Below are 7,991 nucleotides of genomic sequence, written 5' to 3'. Positions count from 1 at the left end.
GCGCTATATCACCTGCAGTTTGTTTGCATTTATAGCGCCCACTGGTGTTCAATTTGAATGAAACTTTCAGGGCGTGGTTCAGGTACTTATGAGAACAGATCTTGAGAAATTTGTGATGATTGGACAATGAATATGTGATTTATAGTAAAATGTGTGTAATGCCACTTACCTATCTTGTGATTGTAGCACCCCCTAGTGGCCTATGCATATAAAACAGTCTTGGCATATCTGGGGCACTTATTTGAACATATCCTTACGGTTGCTGATTTGTGTTCATTTATGTCCAGAGCCACGCACCTTTCAAAGTTCATTGGTCAATGACTTGAAAAGTAATTGAGATATGTACATGCTTTATACGTCTTGTAATAAGATGGATCCATTGATGATTCACTGGAAATTTGGTGGCAATCGGAGCTACGGTGTAGGAAGAGATCTTAAAAATGGGTTTTTGAAAATGGCGTACATTTTTCATGCTGAACCTTTAATGATCCTTGAGGCTTTTTGGAGAGCACATTAAGCTGCACCTGTGTGAGAAATTTCAAGTCAATCGGACTTATGGTGTGGGGGGCGTGGCCTTTCAAAGTTTGAATTTTTAAGCCTTAATTAAAGCGCCACCATGTGGCCAATTGGGTTCATGTTTCTATAGAAGCACATCACCACACCACTCACATCATTTTCCAGTTATTCCCAAGTTTCATGTTTCTAGCTCATTCCAGCTCACAGGAATTTGAACCGGTGCGGCAGACAACAAATAATAATAATGATGATGATGATAATGATGATAACTAAAACAGACGTAGAAATAGAAGGGTGTCTACCAATTTGCGGTTTGAACCCTAATTAAAGTGGTACATTTAAGGGACAAAAATCTTACACATGTAGGAGAAAAAAAAACTTGCAGTAAGAATAAAGTCACCACCAACCATCTGCACACAGATGTTTGAATCATCATTGACAAAAATGAAACCTGAGAGATGCTAGACCTGCAGTCACCCACATCACTGACAAAGGCTGTAATATAGTAATAGGAACTGTAGGTAAAGATCCTCATGGCATTCCTTCATTTCTTCCAGTCTGGCAGACAGTTATCACATTTAGTCCAATAGTGGATTAGTGGACTCTAGTCATATGCCTCTAGGCATATGATACTGTGATGGGAGACAAGGAATTCACTGTATTCTGTGATTTGAAGGAATCTGTCGCCATGGTCAGGGTTTGTATTCATGTTGAATCAGTGATGCTCGACATCAAACAGTGGCATTTACTGTCACAAGATTCCTCACTTAACTGGAACCAAATGCACCTCATTCAGCTGTGTTCTATCTTGGTACTTGTCTGACCACATCTGGTATGTGATGAGTAGAAGAAGAAATGTTGTCAACAAGGTGGCAATTCAATAATTACAGTTAGTTGATTTTGTTCTTTTTGATGGCACAGTGCGAGAATACTTGAGTGAAGTAAGATTTGGGGTTAGGGTATTTTAACTTCACACTTAACCTTGGGTTTTACATCTTGGCTGCGCAGAATGCTTGTGAATTTGGTTCCACATTACATGCATTACGTGCACTAGATCGTGGCCCCCCCGGACCGTGACAGTTTTGCTTGAATACAAGAAGGTCTAGTATGCAGATAACTGATGACAGGGCTCAAAACTGGATTTTCTTCATCTTACCAATCTTTAATAGTGTGCCATAGCAAAGGCACATGCCCTCGCATGTCAGCAGCCAAGAGTACTTATGTATTCTCCTGAATGGTTAGTTTAATTCACCATTAAATGAAATAGCCCACCACTTCAGTTAGTGATACTGAGTGTTGAATTTCAGGCCCTTTTTTACTTAACATTACAGTCAAGTGGTGGCTGATTTGCTATGATGTCATTTGAGATTGATTATTTTTAAGCCTAGCCTGATCTTCAAAAATGTTGATTTGCAATAGAGCAGAACTTAACTTGGCGTGTCGGAAGGAGTAATACAGTACTGCACATGATAAAATGCATACACACTGAGAGAAGAGAAAGAACTTACTTACACACAGCTTTTTTTCCAGGCAGCATTAACTACTTTTACATAGAGAGAGTTTCTGGCTGTTTTGTTGTGGTTTCTGTTTATTTCATAGATAAAAAAACTTTTTCTTTCAACTCTGTAATGTTGACATGGGACTGGCAGAGTAATGTATTTTTTTTTTACAATTAACACTTTGTTTTTTATTTTGTTTGAACAAAACATACAACTGACGACATGAACACCTCACCTCTCCCTCTGAACCTCCCCACTCGCCATCACCACCTCTCTGTACAAATTTTAAGACAAGATGAATAATATCCATAATATTCATTACAAGAAAACTGTAAGCCTAATAAACAAATTATGCATATGATAACACCATAAGCACATTTCATACGTCCCCAGTACATAGCCTCCTATGAGCCTTCCAGAAAGCTCAGGTACTTTCCCCATTTTTTTAAGTTTAAATACTCAATCTTGCAAACGTTTGTATTTCATTTTTGAAGGCACCCCTTTATTCCTCCATCCTGTAAGAAGAATCTGTCTGGCTATCATTAAACTAGTTTGGTTGGACACAACTTCATATGTGCTTCTCAATCCCGTTTAGGATTGACCCAACTCCCAGAACAAATAATCTTTGGCTGAATGGAACCTAGCTCCCTGCAATCTGACACAGGTTATGTATCCCAGTCCAAAATTCCTGGACCAAATTTCCAACAATTTGGTGTGTCTTTCAATCCAAGACTAAACAATCTGGAGGGAGTCCAATAGATACGATGCATAATCCTGAACTGAATGAGACACACCCTCACATCCTGTGACATAGTTATTCCTACAAATTCTGTCCCACTCCTCATCATCCAGTGTAATATTCAGATCCCTTTTCCTCAATGTCTTCTTGAGGACTGATCAGGCTCTATCCCCCAGTCTCTGACTGAGCATAGAATAATTCCCAGAAGCATCATGGCCTTTCTCAAAGTTCATCAACACCTTATCTAAACATTCTGTTACCTTCAGGCCTGAAGACCTGGATCCATAAAAGATGGTGAAGTTGCAAATAATTAAAAATTGAGACCTGGGGATTTCAAATACCTGTTTCACATCCTCAAAGGATTTCAATATTCCACAAGATACAGATCCCCCCAGTGTAACAATTCCCTGTTATAGCCAGTCCCTCCAAAAAAGGGGAGATCTACCAAAAAAAACGTTGGATTCCGCCATATACTTGATGAGGCATTTAGATATGGATCCAGTACAAACAAGCCAGGCCACTTTGGTCCAAAGGACTTTTAAATGTGAAATGATCTGATGTGTCTATGCATCACCATGCAGTTTGACTGAAAGGTTTTGTAAGGATGATAATGGGGCATGAATAGATTACAATACAAGGGTGGAGCTATCTCAGCAGGAATTGACCAGTGGGCCAGAGTAATAATACATCTTTGGTGGACCCAAACCTCTATGAACTGGTCTTCGTAATTTATTAAAATGTAGCCGGGTTTTTTACCATTCCATGTTTGTTATCCTGTCACTCCATTCAAAAATATGACAAGGGGGCCACCAGAGGAAGAAGTTGGATAAGGTAATTCAACTTGGGAACACAAACCATTTTTATAACATTGACCTACTGAGAGATTGAGAATCGCCCAGCTAACATCACAAGAGATTTCAAAAGATTCAATGATGGATCCAAATTAACTTTAAAAACGTGTTTTTTTACCTGGTGAGGGAATAAGGTTCCCCAAATATACGATACCTTGCCACAGAGATGCACCTGATTGGAAGGCTGTTACGGCGAGTAATGTTTTTAGTGATAAGCATGGGGTGCTTAAATGCTCTTGGTGTGCGATCATGCTGATTTGAATACGTTCTAAATGATGAGTTGACCAATCAGATTGCCTGGTTTGATCTACTTGTGTATATTAACATAACTGCATGCATGGAATCATATCCATATTCTGAACACAAATGAAATTAGATTTTATTTTACCATAAGTTATAGTAGTTGTTACATTTGTGTGTATGTTTACGTTTATGTGTTGTGTTGTGTTTTGGGTACGTGCTTCACTAAGCTGCTTTCTTCTCAGTCATTTTTAATGGTCAGTGTACCCAAATTACTAAAATAAGAAAAATAATCTCTTAATTAAAACTTTGTTTTATTTGCCCCCCCCCATTTTTTTAGATATCTTTCTCTGGGATTGTTGCCTCCACCGCAACAATGTGGTTAAACAAAGTTTGTTAGTTGGTTAATTCTCGTCCAAATAATAACAGTATAGCCTGTTGACAGTATATATAATGAATTTACATAATACCAGCTTTAACCCCAAATCTTTTCACATCAGAGACACGCCTATACTGAGGTGCGAGGGTCACATTGCCATGCAGACCGAGCAGATAAGACTGTCATGACCATGTTACTGTAAAGGAAAAATGTGTCTGAACTCGACTGGAATTAAGTTACAATCTTGAATTTCAATTTTTTTTTTAAACGGAATCGTTGATGCTGCCACGCCCCAGTGTCACGTCCGGTCCGCTTACCAAGCGTAAAAAAACACGTGTAGCCTACATGGATGTATTAAGAGAACTTGATTTTACCATTGTTCCAGTGGAGGCGCTAATGAGCTAGATTACTACGCACATAGTAGCAGCAGAAGACCAGCTACACACAAACACACACACAAACACACACACACACACAACGGAGAATACACCGATCCCACTCAGCACGAGCAAAGCACTGCCGGCACGAATGAGGTAAAAAAACAGGAGTGTCTCGGTTCATTCTGTCTTGACTGATGGTCTGAACTTATGGTAAAAAAAATGAATTCCTGTTGCCTCCCTGGCAAATCATACCAAAGTTATCAACTTGTACCGTGGACTTAACATATCTGTGCAGACAAATAAATAATTGTATTGTCTTCAAGCCAAATAACTTAATTGAATTGAGACAACACAATGGGTTTACAGTTTACTTGCAGCTGTCAACAACAGTTTCCTTTTGAATTCCTAGAAGGGCTTAGTCCCCTCTCAGTCCCCTCCTGCCCCCATTTTGAGAGGCCAGGGAATCACTGGGGGGCATAACAAGATTTGGGGATAGAGGAGTCCTAATGGACCTACTCATGCAAAGAAAACACATTTGCCCTCAGTGTGTCAGGAGTGGAAAAAGTAAGATATAGGGGTTACAAGTGTAAGGTGTGTAATCATATGCACTTGAAGGAATTCCTTGCTTCTTGTGCTGTGTGGCTGTCGGATTAGAAGGCTGCCTTTGTTTGTGAGCTGTAGCAGGTTGGAGCTCAGTGGAGGACTCAGGTTGCTGTAGAGGAATTGTTAGAGGGGAGAGGTGAGGATGCCTCAGAGATGATGGCCCTGAGACAGGGAGGGTGATTGTCTTCAGGTATGCCTCAAAGGTACTGTTTAATATTTTCACATCAATCAGTTAGTGCCACATTAATTTTAAGATGTCAGAGTAATAACTGTAAGAGCCCTACCTGACATCTTCAAAAGTCTTGTTTTGTCCAATTAACAATTCAATTCAATTTCATTTATAGTATCAATTCAGTTATCTCAAAACACTTTACAGATAGAGTAGCTCCAGACCACTCTATAATTTAAGGACCCAACAATTCTATTAATTCAAGCAAGAAAGCATTTAGTGCGACAGTGGCATGGAAAAACTCCCTTTTAGGAAGAAACCCGGACAGACCCAGGCTCTTGGTAGGTGGTGTCTGACGGTGCCGGTTGGGGATGTAATGAAGCTAAGCGCAAATTCCTTCAAGAAGACTTCTAAATAAACTTTAATCACCATCATCTTTCCCTAAAACTATTTAGCTGCTGAGGCGTTCACTTTTCAGTAAACCAACCAGAATTGGCCCCAAAATTCATGATCCACTCACAGTTTGACATCCTCCTTTAAATGTATTCTCTTCTTGCAATCAGCCTTTCAGGCTGTCTTTTCCTCCACTTCCACCCCCGAGCATTTTCAACTACTGCAACCTGAGATCCTTTCCAGCAGACAGCTCCTTCGTTCGATCTTTGGGTTCCCTCTCCACCATCATCAGTGTCTAGGCTTCATTGGGGGGAATATGTCTGGCTTCTCTACCCCTTTTAAAATAACGATGGAGTCTAATCCCCAAAACACATCTTCTTATTATATACAGTACATGTACAATAAATCTTTGCATATCTGCAACAAAGTCTCTCCTGATTGACTGGAGGACATTACAGGGCACCGCAGGACGTAGCAGGACTTTGCATGGCACCGCAGAGTGTAGCAGGGTGTCACAGGGCATAGCATCTGCAACAATGCTTTTGTTGCCACCCTAATCCAAGGAAACATGCTGGTGGAAAAAGAACATAAGGACTCCAAAGAATAGCTCCCCAGAGCTAGTTTAGTAACAGGCATTTCTGGGACATGGATGCACACAAATGGAAAGATATCCATGGAAAGATGCGCAGTCAAAGGAAACCTCCCAGCAGTCTAAAACTATTACAGCATAATTAAGAGCTGGTGCAAGGCGGACCTGAGCCAGTTCTATAAGGGTTGGTAGATGAGTCTGATGACTATAAAGAGAAGCAGGGAAAAGAAGGGGTGCTGTGTCTGCAGCTACATACCCTCCCCCACTGGTCTAGGCGAACGCTTCAACTCCTCAATCCTTAAAGCCCATGTTGCAGGTTTAATTTTCCAACGAATTGGCACTTGATTGTTGATTCTTGATTGATTGTTGGTAATAAACATTCAAACTGTTATCAACTGTATATGATATTGAAAAGTATCACATAACATAAAATAACACGAAAAAGTAGGTCATATTTTACAGTGGTTTGCTTTTTTCCCACAATGCATTGCATGACGTCACACAAGGGAGATGATAGGCCAGCCAGCTTAGAGAGACCATTGAGAGTTACGAGAGAGAGAAGAACAGTGTAAAAAAGAGTGTTCAGCAACAGATTATAGATAATACATACATATACATAGATAGCCTATATATATAGCTAGACAGATAGACAGTATTGATAGATATATTTAAAGAGAGAGAGATAGATAGCTATAGCTAGCATACCGGTATAGCTTGCTATAGGTTAGCTAGCTAGGTAGGAAGGTGGGTACAATTTGTCCGTGTTAGGCGGGCAGATTTTTCAAAGACGGACGTAACCAAGAACTCAAAGATCTGAAAGTGAAACATAGCTTAGACTGGGGATGTTGTTCGGCTTTTCACAAGTTTAGAGCTAGCTAACGCTACGCCGCCGGACGTTAGCACAACAGCGTTAGCCTAGCCTGCTAGGTAAATATTACGACTGCCTTTGGTGTTGCCTATATATGTGTCCATGTTGTCAACATCATACATGTGGCATTAGTGTACCTTTTGTACCATAATTGTATTGAATGGAATAGTAAGCATCGCTGCTACGAGATGGGTGGGTTTTTGTAATGTTACACGCAAAGCTAACTGGCTATAGTTAGCCTGTATGGATGCTAGCGGATTAACGTTTTGTAGCCAGCAACTTCGGCAGTAGAGTTTCGGTGTCGCCCACAATCAACCTGCAGTGATGTCTGAAATGGAGACACGCATATCGTTTCTTTCCCCTGAGATCCTGGACATTATTTTCATTTATGACGTTAAAAATAAATGAAGAGTAGTCCGAGTGTGCGCGGTATGAGCTTCCCGAGCGGAGGCTCTCCACCGCAGCTTCGCCGCCACACACACAAGCACCGGCCAACAGCGACACGTTTTCACTGGAGGTTAGAGGTAAACACTTAGAAATAACACTCGGGGATGCCTTCTATTCCTATATCTAGATAAGTGTACCAGTACTTATCTGAACTAACAACATGATCCCTGTCACTAGATCGAGAGAAAACGTTGACGCTCACTCAGTGCTATTAACTGACAGTAAAAAGTAAAGTCATTGTATGCACTGCTGCGTTGCTAAATAAAGGAGATAAATGAAGGACACTTCCCCCCAATCTTGACAATTCCTCATTTGCCC

The 7,991-nt window shown here is 40.5% G+C and overlaps 1 protein-coding gene across 1 annotated transcript in view; it reads left to right on the top strand.

The window, feature by feature from the left end:
• The window catches only part of chsy1 (chondroitin sulfate synthase 1), a 66,930-nt gene that overhangs the window by 30,983 nt on the left and 27,956 nt on the right, over positions 1–7,991 (top strand). The window lies entirely within an intron of this gene.

This window comes from Etheostoma spectabile, unplaced genomic scaffold (assembly GCF_008692095.1).
Source record: "Etheostoma spectabile isolate EspeVRDwgs_2016 unplaced genomic scaffold, UIUC_Espe_1.0 scaffold48, whole genome shotgun sequence".
Classification (NCBI taxonomy): domain Eukaryota; kingdom Metazoa; phylum Chordata; class Actinopteri; order Perciformes; family Percidae; genus Etheostoma; species Etheostoma spectabile.
Note: the sequence above shows the minus strand (reverse complement) of the source record. Positions and strands in the feature narration are given on the sequence as shown.